Source organism: Theropithecus gelada, chromosome 13, assembly GCF_003255815.1.
Source record: "Theropithecus gelada isolate Dixy chromosome 13, Tgel_1.0, whole genome shotgun sequence".
NCBI classification, from domain to species: Eukaryota; Metazoa; Chordata; class Mammalia; order Primates; family Cercopithecidae; genus Theropithecus; species Theropithecus gelada.
In genome coordinates this window covers 106,154,344-106,169,578 of record NC_037681.1, presented here as the reverse complement: position 1 = coordinate 106,169,578, position 15,235 = coordinate 106,154,344, and the positions used below count along the sequence as shown (strand labels likewise).

Below are 15,235 nucleotides of genomic sequence, written 5' to 3'. Positions count from 1 at the left end.
GTCCCTCCAATCCACAAAGGATGTCAACTCCCATGCAAATCCATAGTATAGGTAAAGAAACCTTTTCGTTTTAAAAATGTCTTCCTTATTTTACTTTATCCAGAAAAATCCAAAGCCTTGTTACAAATTTCTACTACACAAGATGCTGATCAACTGTGATATATAGTGCATGTTTCATCCCCACTGAAAACTAAAAATAACTTTTTAACCAAACTTTCTTGAAAAATATTAAGCTTAGTTCAACCTTTATTGTAATTAATCTATTTCTTTCCTTTTCATAACAATTTTAAACAGCTTTATCAGTATGTAATTCACATACTGTACAATCCACTGATTGAAAATATAAAATTCAGTGGTTTTTAGTATATTCACAGAAATGTGCAACCATCACCAGTGTCAATTTTTTTTTTATTTTTATTTTTTGAGATAGAGTCTTGCTCTGCCACCAGGCTGGAGTGCAGTGGCTTGATTTCGGCTCGCTACAAACTCCACCTGGTGGGTTCAATCGATTCTCCTGCCTCAGCTCCCGAGTAGCTGAGACTACAGGCACATGCCACCATGTCTGGCTAATTTTTGTATTTTTAGTAGAGACGGGGTTTCACCATGTTGGCCAGGATGGTCTCGAACCCTTGGCCTCGTGATCCTCCTACCTCGGCCTCCCAAAGTGCTGGGATTACAGGCGTGAGCCACTGCGCCCAGCCCACCAGAGTCAATTTTAGAACATTTTCATCACCTCAAAAATGAACCCCATACCCTTCAGCTGTGACCTCCTCTCTCCCCCATGCATCCCAGCCCAGGAAAACCACTAATCTCTTAAATAGAATCATATAAAATGATTATAATATCATTATGAAAAATATAATGTTTTCAGGTTCATTCACGTTGTAGCCTGTGCCATTACTTCATTCCTTCTTATGGCCAAATAACATTTCATTGTTTGGATGTATCATTCTACATTTTCTTTATAGATTTGTGAGTTGACAGACATTTGAGTTGTTTCTACTTTTTGGTTATTATAAATACTGAAGCTATAAACATTTGTGTAACAGTTATTATGTGGACATACGTTTTAAATTCTTCGGGGAGTACACCTAGGAGTAGATTGGCTAGGTCATATGTTAACTTTATAATTAATCATTTGAGGAAGTGCTAAACTGTTTTCCAAAGCAGCTGCATCATTTTGCATTACCACCAGCGGTATATGAGGGTTCTGATTTCTCCACATTCTCAATAACACTTGTTACTATCTTTTTCATTATAACCATACTAGTGGGTGTGAAGTGGTATCTCACTTTTGATTTGCATTTCCCTGATAACTCATAATGTTGAGTATCTTTTCATGTGCTCATTAGCCATTTCTATTTCTTCTTTGGAGAAATGTCTGTTTAGAACCTTTGCCCATTAAAAAAATTTGTTGTTGTTGTTGTTTTTTCAGAGATGAGGTCTTGCTGTGTCACCCAGGCTGGAGTGCAGTGGTGCAATTGTAGCTCGCTGCAGCCTCGAACTCCTGGGCTCAAGCAGTCCTCCTGCCTCAGCCTCCTGAATAGCTAGGACTGCAGTCATGTACCACCATGCCTGGCTAATTTTTAAATTTTTTGTAGAGATGAAGTCCTGCTATTTTCCCCAGACTGGTCTCAAACTCCTGGGCTTCGGTCTTGGCCTCCCCAAATGCTGGAATTATGGGCGTGAGCCACCCCATCTGGCCTAAAAAACTTTTAAAAATTGTGAAAACATACACAACATAAAATTTACCATCTTAGTCCTTTTACATATACAGTTCAATAGTGCTAAGTCCCTTCACCTTGTTGTGGTTTTCCCATGTTAAAATTTAATTATTTGTATTTTATTGAGTGTGAGTTGTAAGAGTTTTTTATGTCTTTTATATGTTTAGTTATAAATCCCTTATTAGCAATATGATTTATAAAATTTTCTCCCATTCTGTGGACTGTCTTATCACTTTCTTGATAATGTCCTTTGAAGCACAAAGGTTTCTAATACTGATCAAGACCAATTTATCTTTTTTTCTTCGATTGCTTGCGCTACTGGTATCAATTCTAAATATCCATAGCCAAATATAAGGTAATCAATATTTTTCTTGCAATACTTTCATGTTTTCTTCCAAGACTTTTATAGTTTTAGCTCTTACACTTAGGTGTTAGATTCATTTTTAATTAATTTTTGTATATGGTAAGAAGCCAACTTCATTCTTTTGCATATGGCTACCAGTTGTCTCAGCATCATTTGCTGAAAAGACAATTTTTTCTCCATTGAATGATCTTGACATCTTTGTCAAAAATTAGTTGACTGTAGACACATGGTTTTATTTTTGGACTCTCAATTCTAGTTCATTGATCAATATATCTGTCCTTATGCTAGTACCACATTATCTTGAATACTGTTGCTTTGTATTAAGTTTTGAAATCAGGAAACGTGAGTCCTCTAACTTTGTTCTTCGTTTTCAAGATTATTTTGGCTATTCGGAGTTCCTTTCAATTCCAAATAAACTTTAGAATCAGTCTGTCAATTTCTTCAAAGAAGTCAGCTAGGATTTTGATAGGAATTGCATGGAATCTGTAAATCAATCTGGGGAGTATTGCCATCTTAACAATATTAAGTATTCACAAAAAAGTCTTATGGTAAAAATAAATAAATAGACTGGACGTGATGGCTCATGCCTGTAATCCCAGCACTTTGGGAGGCCAAGGTGGGTGGATTACTTAAGGTCAGGAGTTCAAGACAGGCCTGGGCAACATGGTGAAACCTCGTCTCTACTAAAAATACAAAAATTGGCCAGGTGTGGTTCTGGATGCTTACAATCCCAGATACTCTGTAGGCTGAGGCAGGAGAATGGCTTGCATCCAGGAGAGAGAGGTTGGAGTGAGCTGAGATTGCGCCATTGCAGTCCAGCCTGGGTGACAAGAGCGAAACTTCATCTCAATAAATAAATAAATAAATAAAATACATACATACATACATTTTAAAATATTTACGTCTTCTGTAAACATGGCGGACGATGTAGACCAGCAACAAACTACCAACACTGTAGAGGAGCCCCTGGATTTTATCAGGCTCAGCCTAGATGAACTAATTTATGTGAAAATGAGAAATGACCGAGAGTTTTGAGGCAGATTACCATGCTTATGATCAACATTTAAACATGACCTTGGGAGATGTGGAAGAAACTGTGACTACTGTAGACATTGATGAAGAAACATATGAAGAGATATATAAATCAATGAAATAGAATATTCCAGTGCTCTTTGTCCAGGGAGATGTCATTGTCCTGGTTGCCCCTCCACTGAGAGTTGGCTGAAACAAAGAATTTGTCCTGTATGGGAAACAGGAGACTTTGCACAGTGGCCTCTCTAAATGTACAAGACATTCAAAAGAGAAACCTGCATACATTCTGATATTAAGAAATAATTCTGGGGATTCTTCCACTCCTGAAATTAGTTGATTTGCAGATAACTCACAACTACGCTAAACGGTATTTTCATTTCTCTCAAGCTCTTCCAATAAATATGACCACCAAGATAAAAAAATTATGTCTTTTGATCCATGAACATGTAATATTTTTCTTTTTATTTAGGACTTTTGCATTTGTTTCATGAATATTTTCATAGTTTCCAGAGTATAAATTTTATGCTTCTTTAGTTAAATATATTCCCAGGATTTTATTCTTTTTGATGGTATTGTAGATGAAACAGTTTTCCTAATTTCATTTTCAGATTGTTCATTGCAAATATGTAGAAATATAATTAATTTTTATGTATTGATCTTATATCTTGCAATCTTGCTAAATTTATTAGTTCTAATAATTTTTTATTAGATTCCTTAGGATTTTCTATATATAAGATTTGCAAATCAAGATAGCTTTACCTCTACCTTTTCATCCTGATGGCTTTTATTACATATTGTAGCCCAATTGCCCTGGCTGGATCCTCCAGTACTATGTGGATTACAATTGGTGAACACCCTTGTCTTGCTCCTGATCTTAGGGGGAAGGCATCTAGTCTTTCACCATTAATTATGCTATTAACTATGGGTTTTTCAGAATGCCCTTTATCAGGTTGAGAATTTCTTTCCATTTCTAATTTGTTAAGTGTGTTTTGTCATGAAAGGGTGTTAGATGTTGTCCAGTGCTTTTCCTAATTGTATTGAGATGATCGCATAGTTTTTGTCCTTTATTTTATTAATGTGATGTAGTATATTAATCAATTTTCATATATTGAACCTACCTTGCATCCTTGAGATAAATATCACCTGGTCATGGTGTATAAAACTTTTTATACGTTGCAAACTTTTGTTTACTAGTGTTTTGTTATGGATCTTTGTGTCTATATGCATAGGGATATTGGTTCATAGTTTTCTTTTCTCGTGATGTCTTTGGCTTCGGTATCAGGGTACTACTGACTTCATAGAATGGGTTAGGAAGTATTCCATCCTCTTCTATTTTTTGGAAGAGTTTGAGAAGGGTCGGTGTTAGTTCTTCTTCAAACATTTGAGGGGATTCATCAATGAAACCATCTGGTAGCTTTTCTTTGTTGAATGCTTTTAGATTAATGACTCAATTTCTTTGCTTGTTATAAATATATTCAGATTTTCTATTTCTTTCCAGGTAATTTTTGCAGTTTTTGTCTATCTAGGAATTTGTTCATCTAAGTTATCCAGTTTGTTGACATACTTTTTTCTTCCTTTCCTTTCCTTTCCTTTCCTTTCCTTTCTTTCTTTCTTTCTTTCTTTTTTTTTTTATTTAGAGACAAGGTCTCACTCTCTCACCCAAGCTGGAGTGCAGTGGCATGATCATAGCTCACTGCGATCTTGAACTCTTAGGCTCAAGCAATCCTCCCACTTCAGTCTCCCAAATAGCTAGGACTATGGGCATCCTACTATGTCCGGCTAATTAAATAACTTTTTTTTTAAAAAAAGGTGGAGTCGCTATATGTTGCTCAGGTTGGTCTCAAACTCCTGGCCTCAAGCAATTCATTGGGATTACAGGTGTGAGCCTGGTCAGTAGTCTCTTCCAATCCTTTTTCTTTTCTTTTTTTTTTTGGGATGGAGTCTCACTCTGTCGCCAGGCTGGAGTGCAGTGGCATGATCTTGGCTCACTGCCAGCTCCACCTCCAAGGTTCAAGAGATTCTCCTGCCTCAGCCTCCCAAGTAGCTGGGACTACAGGCACACACCACCACGCCCAGCTAATTTTTGTATTTTTAGTAGAGACAGGGTTTCACCATGTTGACCAGGATGGTCTCGATCTCTTGACCTCGTGATCCACCAACCTCAGCCTCCCAAAGTGCTGGGATTACAGGTGTGAGCCACTGCGCCTGGCCTCTTATAATCCTTTTTATTTACGTAAGGTTGGTAGTAAATTTCCTCTTTACTGATTTCAGTTTCTGATTTCAGTCGCTTGAGTCTTCTCTCTTTTTTTTCCCCCTTGATTATTCTAGCTAAATATTGTCAATTTCATTGATCTTTTCAAAAAACCAACTTTTGGTTTTGTTGATTTTCTCTGTTGTTTCTCTATGCTGTATTACATGTATCTCTGTTCTAATCTTTGTTAATTTCTTTTTTCCATTTGCTTTGGATTTAGTTTGCTCTTCTCTTTCTAATTTCTTTTTCTTTTTCTTTTGAGACAGAGTCTCACTCTGTCTCCCAGGCTAGAGTGCAGTAGTGCAATCATGGCTCACTGCAGCCTCAACCTCCCTGGGCTCAGGTGATCCTCTCACCTCAGCCTCCTGAGTAGCTGAGACTACAGGTTTGTGCCACCTCACTCAGCTAATTTTTGTATTTTTTGTAGAGATGGAGTTTTGCCATGTTGCCCAGACTGCTTTTGAACTCCTGGACTCAAGCAATCCTCCTGCCTCAGCCTCCCAAAGCGCTGGTATTACTGGTATGAGCCTGACCATGCCCGACCCTTTCCTATTTTTTTAAGGTAGAAGATTAAGTTATTTATTTGAGACCTTTCTTCTTCTTTAATGTAGGCATTTACAGCTATAAATTTCCCTCTAAGCACTGCTAGTGCTGTATCCCATAAATTTTGGTATGTGTGCCTTCATTTTCATTTGCCTCAAAGTATTTTCTGATTTTTAAACATTTCTTTCTTTCTTTTTTTTTATTTGAGACGGAGTCACGTTCTCTTGCCCAGGCTGGAGTACAGTGGTGCAATCTCGGCTCACTGCAACCTCTGCCTCCCGGGTTCAAGTGATTCTCCTGCCTCAGCCTCCCAAGTAGCTGGATTACAGGTGCACATCACCATGCCCCTCTCATTTTTTTGTATTTTCAGTAGAGATGGGGTTTCACTATGTTGGCCAGACTGGTCTCGAACTCCTGACTTCGTGATTCACCTGTCTCGGCCTCCCAAAGTGCTGGGATTACAGGCATGAGCCACTGCTCCCGGCCTTAAAAATTTCTTTCTTAGCCAGGTGCAGTGGCTCATGCCTGTAATCCCAGCACTTTGGGAGACCGAGGCAGGTGGATCACCTGAGGTCAAAAGTTTGAGACCAGCCTGACCAATATGGTGAAACCCCATCTCTACTGAAAATACAAAAATTAACCGGGCATGGTGGTGGCCACCTGTAGTCCCAGCTACTTGGGAGGCTGAGACAGGAGAATAGCTTGAACCCGGGAGGCAGAGGTTGCAGTGAGCTGAGATCATACCATTGCACTCCAGCCTTGGGCAACAAAGTGAGACTCTGTCTAAAAAAATAAAAAATAAAAAAATTCTTTCTGTTATTTAGAAGTATGTTGTTTAACTTCCACCTATATGAGCTTCAAGTCAATAATTTAAAAACAAATTCCACCTATTTGTGGATATACCAAATTTCTCTCTGTTGATTTCTAATTCCATTTAATTGTAATTGGAGAACATAATTTGTATTATTTCTATCCTTTTAAATTTATTGAGGTTTGTTTTATGAGCATCATATGGTCTATCTTTAGAATGTTCCATGTGCACTTAACAGAAATTTCGATTCCACTTTTGCTGGGTGGAGTGTTCTGTAGATATCTGTTAAGTCTAGTTGGTTTCTAATGCTGTTCAAGTCTTCTATTTCCTTGTCGACCTTCTGTCTAGTTGTTCTACTCATTATTGAAAATGAAGCATATAAATCTTAAACTATTATTGTCAAATTGTCTATTTCTCTCTTCAATTCTTTCATTTTTTTGGCTTCACATATTTTGCATTTCTGTTGTTAGCTGCATATATATGTGTAATTCCTACATTTTCTTGATGGATTTTGTGGCAGCTCTTTACAGCGGAAAAATGACGTTGAATTTTATTGCAATTTACAAATATTACAAATGTTAAGGTATTACATTTATTGGTGACATCTCTTGACTCAGTCTGGATAAAGATGTTGTTAATTTTACGGTATTACATAAAAATGTCTTTGGCATTAGGTAACATGTCATTAACAGAGGGCCTTGTTGCACTTTGGGGGAGCAAAATCCTCCCATTTCTCATGCTGCATATTGTTCTACAGTCCACTCAACTCTAAGTTTCCATCTGGCATTGTTAGTGTCTCATTAACTATATGACTTTTCCTGTCCTAGGCAATAATTCTGCTACTAATTTTTTTCCTGACTCTTTTTGCTACTTGTGACTTTTAAAAACTTTAGCCTGTTTGAAGATTCTAGTAACTACTTACAATAATCAGCCCCTTTACTTGTCAAATGACCGTGATTTGTAGTCAAGTATCTTTTTACTTTTGTGGGAGCCATTGCTGAATGTGTAGGTTGTTCACCACAGATGACACACAAAGGAATAGAAAACACAAAGCCCATGTAAAGTCCATTTACAAATATCTTCAATTATGTGGATGAACTTTTTTGTGTCGTTTGTTCTCTAGTGCATTGAAATGACTCAGAAAACTGAAATTTCTCATCGCTAATTTGATAAGTGTCTGTAGTCAGGTACAGGGATGAGTGCCTATAATCCCAGCTACTTGGGAAGCTGAGACACCTTAAGCTTAGGAGTTCTAGACTAGAGACCAGCCTGGGGTCAACATAGCAAGACCTTGTCTCTTAAAAATAAATAAATAAATAAAAAGCTGGTGCAGTGACTTATGCCTGTAATCCCAGCATTTTGGGAGGCCAAGGTGGGTGGATCACTTGAGGTCAGGAGATCTAGAGGAGCCTGGCCAACACGGTGGAACCCCGTCTCTACTAAAAACACAAAAATTAGCCAGGCATGGTGGCAGACGCCTGTAATCCTGGCTGTTTGGGAGGCTGAGGCGGGAGAATCACTTGAACCTGGGATGTGGAGGTTGCAGTGAGCCGAGATCGTGCCATTGCACTCCAGCCTGGGTGATAGAGTGAGACTCCATCTCAAAAAAGAAAAAAAAAAGAAGAAGAAGAAGAAAAAAAGGAAAAAAGGGAAGTTCTGTAAGCTTAGGCTTTGGATCCCCCTTTTCTTTTTTATACTACATCTATCTTCAAAAATCAGCATATTGGACTATCAAACATGTTGGTAAGACACAAATGCTAGTTCTAAGAGGATATAACTGGAAGAGTATGGTAAATATCTACATGAGAAAATTGAAAAAATGATGAATGTGTCACAATATGCATCACTTCTAAAATATGCAATTCACATTTTGCAATGTTTACAGTAACTGCAAAATGAGAAGGATAGACAGTTAAGCTGCAGCACTAAAAACTCCGTTTTTAGCATGAAACTTTACCTCTTATTTTCTACTAAACTGGTAAGGCGTGTTTGCCTTGTGAGTAAAACGGCAGTGTGTAAGGAAGCTGGGAAAGGAAATTTGAGTGAGAGAGTTTGGTGTTCTAAAATATGTCCACAAAGTTTTGAATATTTTTCCCTTCAAAAGGTGGAGCTGGCTCACACCTGTAATCCCAGCATTTTGGGAGGCCAAGGTGAGTGGATCACCTGAGGCCAGGAGTTCGAGACCAGACTGGCCATGGTGAAACCCCGTTTCTACTAAAAATGCAAAAAAATTAGCCAGGCATGGTGGCGCACACCTGTAATCCCAGCTATTCAGGAGGCTGAGGCAGGAGAATCACTTGAATTTGGGATGCCGAGGTTGCAGTGAGCTGAGATCGTGACACTGCACTCCAGCCTGGGTGACAGAACCAGACTCTGTCTCAAAAAAAAAAAAAAAAAAAAAGTGGAGCCTATTTTCCCTCTCCCATCTCCTTAAGCATGAGCTATCCCTAGTCATTTGCTTAGTAAATGGCATGTGGCAGAAGTGACAGTGTGTGATATTCAAGATCAGGACATACAGAGCATGTGCAGCTGTGCATGGTGGCTCACATCTGTAATCCCAGCACTTTGGGAGGCCAAGGCGGGAGGGTTGCTTTTGGACAGGAGTTTGAGACTAGCCTGGAAAATATAGCAAGACCCTGTCTGTACAAAAAACTTTAAAAATTAGCCAGGCATGGTGGCACGTGCGTGTAGTCCCAGTGAGGTGGGAGGCTGAGGCAGGAGAATCGCTGGAACCCAGGAGTTAGAGATTACAGTGAGTAATGATTGCACCACTGCATTCCAGTGTGTGCAACAGAGCAATACCCTGTCTCTAAGAAAAGAAAAGCATTGTGGCTTTCTCCATGAGCTCTCTCGGATCACTCTCCTGGGGAAAAACCAGAAACCAAGATGTCAGGACACTAGTCCCACATGGTGAGGAACTGAAACCTCCTGCCAATAGTCCAGTAAGGGAGCCATCTTGGAGGTAGACCCCCACCAGACCCTGTTAAGCCTTCAGGTGACTGAATCCCCAGATGACATCCTGATTGCAACCTCATGGGAGCCCGAGCTAGAGTCACCTACCTAAACTACCAAATTCCTGTCCCACAGAAACCACAATATGAGATAATAATTGTTGGTTGTAAATTTTGGAGTGTTTTGTTATTCAGCAACAGATAACTAATACGGATTGGGGCTTACGCCATCAGCTTGCCATCCTCCTCCACACAATACAGAGCTCATCCTCTATGAGCAGCCTCCCCGTCTTGTGTCGAAACTGAGAATGGCCTCAGCCAAATGAACGCAGTGCTACTCTACACTATCAGTAATGTTCCATTGACCAAAGCAAGGTACATGGCCAAGTCCAGATTCAAAGGTAGGAGAAATAAACCATATGTCTTGATGGGAGAGGCTGGATAAAGATGTTGTTAATTTTACTGTATTACATAAAACCTCTTTGGCATTAGGTAACATGTCATTTTAACAGGAATTAGGTAACATGTCATTTTAACAGAGGGCCTTGTTGTACTTTGGGGGAGCAAAATCCTCCCATTTCTCCTGCTGCATATTGTTCGAGAGTCCATTCAACTCTAAGTTGCAAAGTCATATTGCAAAGAAGCCTGCATACAGGAATGCGAGGAATTTGTGACCATTTAAAAATATCTAGCACTAGCAGGAATATCTTGTTGTGCCAGGAAGCACAGAAACTGTCAAAGACCAATGAAGTCATTTGAAAAGGACATAGGAGACAACTTGAGGGGGCTTTGCTGGCCTCACATGAAAAAATTAGGATTTGTTTTTAAATCCAGGAAAAGTCCAGGCACAGTGGCTCATGCCTATAATCCCACAGCTTTGGGAGGCTGAGGCAAGGGATGATCACTTGAAGCCAGGAGTTCAAGACCAAACTGGGCAACGTAGTGAGACCTTGTCTCTAAAAATAAATAAATAATTAACCAAGCATGATGACATGTGCCTGTAGTCCCAGCTACTTGGGAGGCTGAGGTGGGAGGATTTCTTGAGCCAGAGAGGTTGAGGCTTCAAGTGAGCCATGATTGTGCCACTGCACTCTGGCCTGGGTGGCAGAATGAGACCCTGTCCCAATAAAATAAAACAAAATACTGACGAAAAAACAAAATTGGGGTGTGGAGAGATAAAACAGGTTTGACAGAATGTTGAGAATAGCCAAAACTTAGTGATGGACAGAGGAAGATTAATTTTTTTTAGTCTCTTTACTTTTGGTATGTTTAACATTTTTCTTGATAAGAATTTTCAAAAAGTAATATGTATTTAGGACAAAAAAATTTAGAAAAAACAGAAATGTAAAAAGTGAAAAATAATTGGTTAATCCCACCACTCAGAGATAAGTGTTGGTAACATTGGACTGTCCTTCTAGGCTGTTCCTATTCATATTTGCAAACCCTGGCCTCCCAGCCTTGCTCAGAGTGTCACTAGCCATTGTTGTCTTAGTCTGTTTTGTGCTGCTATAACAGAATACCACACACTGGCTAATTTGTAACAAACAGAAATTTATTTGGTTCATGATTCTGGAGGCTGGGAAGTCCAAGATTGAGGGATGCATCTGGTGAGGGTTTCTTGCTGCATCATAACATGACTGAAGGCATCACATGGTGAGACAAGGCAAGAGCTTGAATTTGCAATGTCTAGCTCTTTTAAAATTGGCATTAATCTATTCATAAGGGTGGAGCCCTTATGATCTAAACCACTCCCATTGAACCCCATCTCCCAATACTGCTACACTGGGGATTACATTTCCAACACATACTTTCTGGGGGACACATTCAAGCCATAGCAATCATTAAGTAAAGACAGCCTTCTGCTACGCACCAGGGAGCTGTGCCTCATTGTTACTGGTAGGAGAAGCAACTTGCTTGTACATTGATATCTGTAATTTGGATCCTATGGCCTTGGCACTATTGCTTTGGGGTCCATGTCTGAAACCATTTTTTGTTTTGTGGGTTTTTTGTTTGTTTGTTTGTTTTGTTATGCCCTGACTCAGGATCTTAACACTTTGGGAGGCAGATGCCTTCTGGCCCGTATAGAGCTCTCTTCTGAAATCTATTTAGCTGCCTATTTCTGGGCAGGCCCCCACACCTACAGAAGGAATTGTGAGTATGCCACAAGCCAATATTTGAATGCAACCTGTCCTGACCATACCCTAAGCTTCCCTTTCCTTTTCACATTACTAGGTAATAAGAAGACTGAAATGTTGTTTAATTTATATGGATTTATTTTACAAATGTCACCAAATCAGAACCATATCCTACTTTTTCCACTTTACATATACTGGAAATATTTTTGTGTGCTATTAAATATACTTTTTTTTTTTTTTTTTTGAGATGGAGTTTTGCTCTTGTCACCTAGGCTGGAGTGCAATGGCACGACCTCAGCTTACTGCAATCTCTGCCTCCACGGTTCAAGTGATTCTCCTGCCTCAGCCTCCCGTGTAACTGGGATTACAGGCGCCTGCCACCACACCTGGCTGATTTTCGTATTTTCAGTAGAGACGGGGTTTCACCATGTTGGCCAGACTGGTCTCAGACTCCTGACCTCTGGTGATCTGCCTGCCTTGGCCTCCCGAAGTGCTGGGATTACAGGTGTGAGCCACCATGTCCAGCCTTAAATATACTTTCTAGTATGATATTTTGTGCTGGCATAATTTTCTGAAGTTGCGTGTTATACATTCAAATTATTTTCCACAGCAATTTTCACAGCTCTGAATAATGTCACAATGAATATTTTTATGAATAAATCTTCCACTACCTCTCTGTCTTCTTAGAATAGGTTCCTTGATATGAAATTACTGAATCAAGGTATTTGAACATTCATTTAAAACTCTTCATATGTATCTTGTTTTATGTTAAAATGTTGCCAATGTGATATGTGAAAAAATGATATTTTCCCTATTTTTTGAGACAGCAGGTTTCTCTGTCACCCAGGCTGGGATTCAGTGATGCAATCATAGCTTACTGCAGCATTGATCTCCTGGGCTCAAGCAGTCCTCCCGCCTTAGCCTCCCAAGTAGCTGGGACTATAGGCACACACCACCATACCTGGCTAATGTTTTATTTTTTGTAGAGATGGGGGTCTCACTGTATTGCCTAGGCTGGTCTCTAACTCCTGCGCTCAAGCGATTCTCCCTCCTCAGCCTCCCAAAGTGCTGGGATTACAGGCATGGGCCACTGCAGCTGGCTGATTTGCTTTTCTTTGATCACTGGTGAAACAAACAAACAAACAAAAGCATTTTGATGATTTTGGTGAAAGGTCAGGAGACCTTAAGTGAAAAAGGACCCAGAACTCACTCTTTTGAAAGACAATTTCTATAATATAACCTGCCACTACTTTAGCACTTGGTAGGAATTAGTATTAGAACACTGGAGCTGGACAGATTTGGGCTTGAAGTCCAGCACCTTCCAGATGTAACCTTGGGCAGGTTCCTCACCCTATTTCTTCAACCCATGGGAAGGGAGTCATAGGAGTCCCCGCCATCCTGTGTCCTGTGGCAGTTTCATGAAGTCAGGTCTTAGCTTTTTCCTGCCCTGGAGTAAACACTCAACAAGGTAACTGTCAGGGCCATGACATACACGGACATTTGGAAGTATTATCAAGTGTAAACAGAGATTATTGCTAAATGGTGGTGTACCATGTGATATTTTTGTTGTTCCTTTTTTACCTTGTTCTGTGCTGTTGAAGATTTCTCTGTGTTTTTGGTTGTTTGTTTTTTTGAGTTGGAGTCTCCCTCTGTCGGCGAGGCTGGAGTGCAGTGGCGTGATCTCAGCTCACTGCAACCTCCGCCTCCTGGGTTCAAGTGATTCTCCTCCCTCAGCCTCCTGAGTATCTGCAGGCATGCACCACCACACCTAGCTAATTTTTGTATTTTTAGTAGAGACAGGGTTTCACCATGTTGGCCAGGATGGTCTCAATCTCCTGATCTCATGATCCACCCGCCCCGGCCTCCCAAAGTTTTGGGATTCCAGGCATGAGCCACTGCACCTGGCCGTTGTTGAAGTTTTTAATAATTATCATGTGTTTTTTAATGAAGCCAGGAAACTTTTTTAAACATTTTTTTTTTCAAATGCAGCACCTCCTGGCTGGAAGTCCCCACTCCCCAATGCTTGCAAATGCTTCAGCACTAAGCTGGCCCCCAGACAGCTGACCCCCCAGCCCACCCGCAGCTGATGTCTCAGAAGGCTGCACGGATCAGTGTGTTGGGGCCGTCTGCCAGGTGCACAGCTGTGACCTCTTACAGTCTGAGCTGCTCATGCCACGGTGAACTGGGGACCCTGCTGGCTGGGAAGAGGATCTGGCTAGAGCTGAGCAGAGCTGGGGAAGCCGAGAACTGCTGTGATAGCCCCAGCCCATCCGGTACTACCATCTGTGTCTCTGGCCTGGCAATCCCCGCAGGACTTGGAATATTTTTAGAGCTGACAGAGGCCTTCCTGATCACCTAGCCTGTGGTACAGCCTCGGCTGCATGTGAGAATCATTCAGGAAGCATCTTCAAACAAGCTGATGCCTGTTCCACTCCAGACCTTTTGGAGCAGGATCTCCAGAGGTGGGCCCAGGTATTGGCAGGTGATTCTAATGGGCAGACAGGGTAAAAAACCACTGCATCCAAATTTTTCCTTTCATAATCAGAGAAGCTGAGCACCTCTCGTAGCATCACATGATAGGACACATGGTAGGACTCCAGTGGAGTCCTCAGCTGGTAAAACAGCACAAATCATCATAGTTCTCCCTTACAACCTGAGAAGACTGAGTGGTTTGCAGAGATTTTTTTCCAGTCATCTCAATTAGTCCACATAACACGGGGTGAGGAAGGCAGGTGGATATTTTCTCTGTTCCATGGGTCAGAAAACTGAGGCTCAGGAGGGTGACGTGAATTGCAAGTTCGAGATGGAAGCAGAACGACAATGTGACTTAATTCCCAAGACATCCAGAGGCAGGGCCCCTTCCCGGAGAGCCACTAAGGTGGAAATGCCTTTGCGGGCTGGCTGAGAGGTGCGTTCTTGAGCCCTCTTCCAGAGCCGCTGCACCAGCACATCTGGGTGCGGGAAGGTGTATGTGTAGTTTTTAGAAACTCCTCAAGGGGCTATAGTGGACACTACAATTTGAAGATCATTTCAAGTGCCTCCACTGTGGGGGCATGCGGCTACACAACAACAGTATATTCCAATTTCTAACTGAATTTTATTCATGGGACGCTGAGCAGAAGAAAATCTCAAAGAAGGCCGGACACGGTGGCTCACGCCTGTAATTCCAGCACTTTGGAAGGCCGAGGCAGGTGGATCACAAGGTCAGAAAATCGAGACCATCCTGGCTAACATGGTGAAACCCTGTCTCTACTAAAAATACAAAAAAAAAAAAAAAAAATTAGCCGGGTGTGGTGGTGGGCGCCTGTAGTCCCAGTTACTCGGGAGGCTGAGGCAGGAGAATGGCGTGAACCCGGGAGGCAGAGCCTGCAGTGAGCCGAGATCGTGCCACTGTACTCTAGCCTAGGCGACAGAGCAAGACTCC

The 15,235-nt window shown here is 41.0% G+C and overlaps 1 pseudogene; it reads left to right on the top strand.

The window, feature by feature from the left end:
• The first annotated feature begins 3,003 nt into the window (after positions 1 to 3,003).
• On the top strand, positions 3,004 to 3,313 carry LOC112605378 (annotated as a pseudogene).
• The last annotated feature ends 11,922 nt before the right edge of the window (positions 3,314 to 15,235 follow it).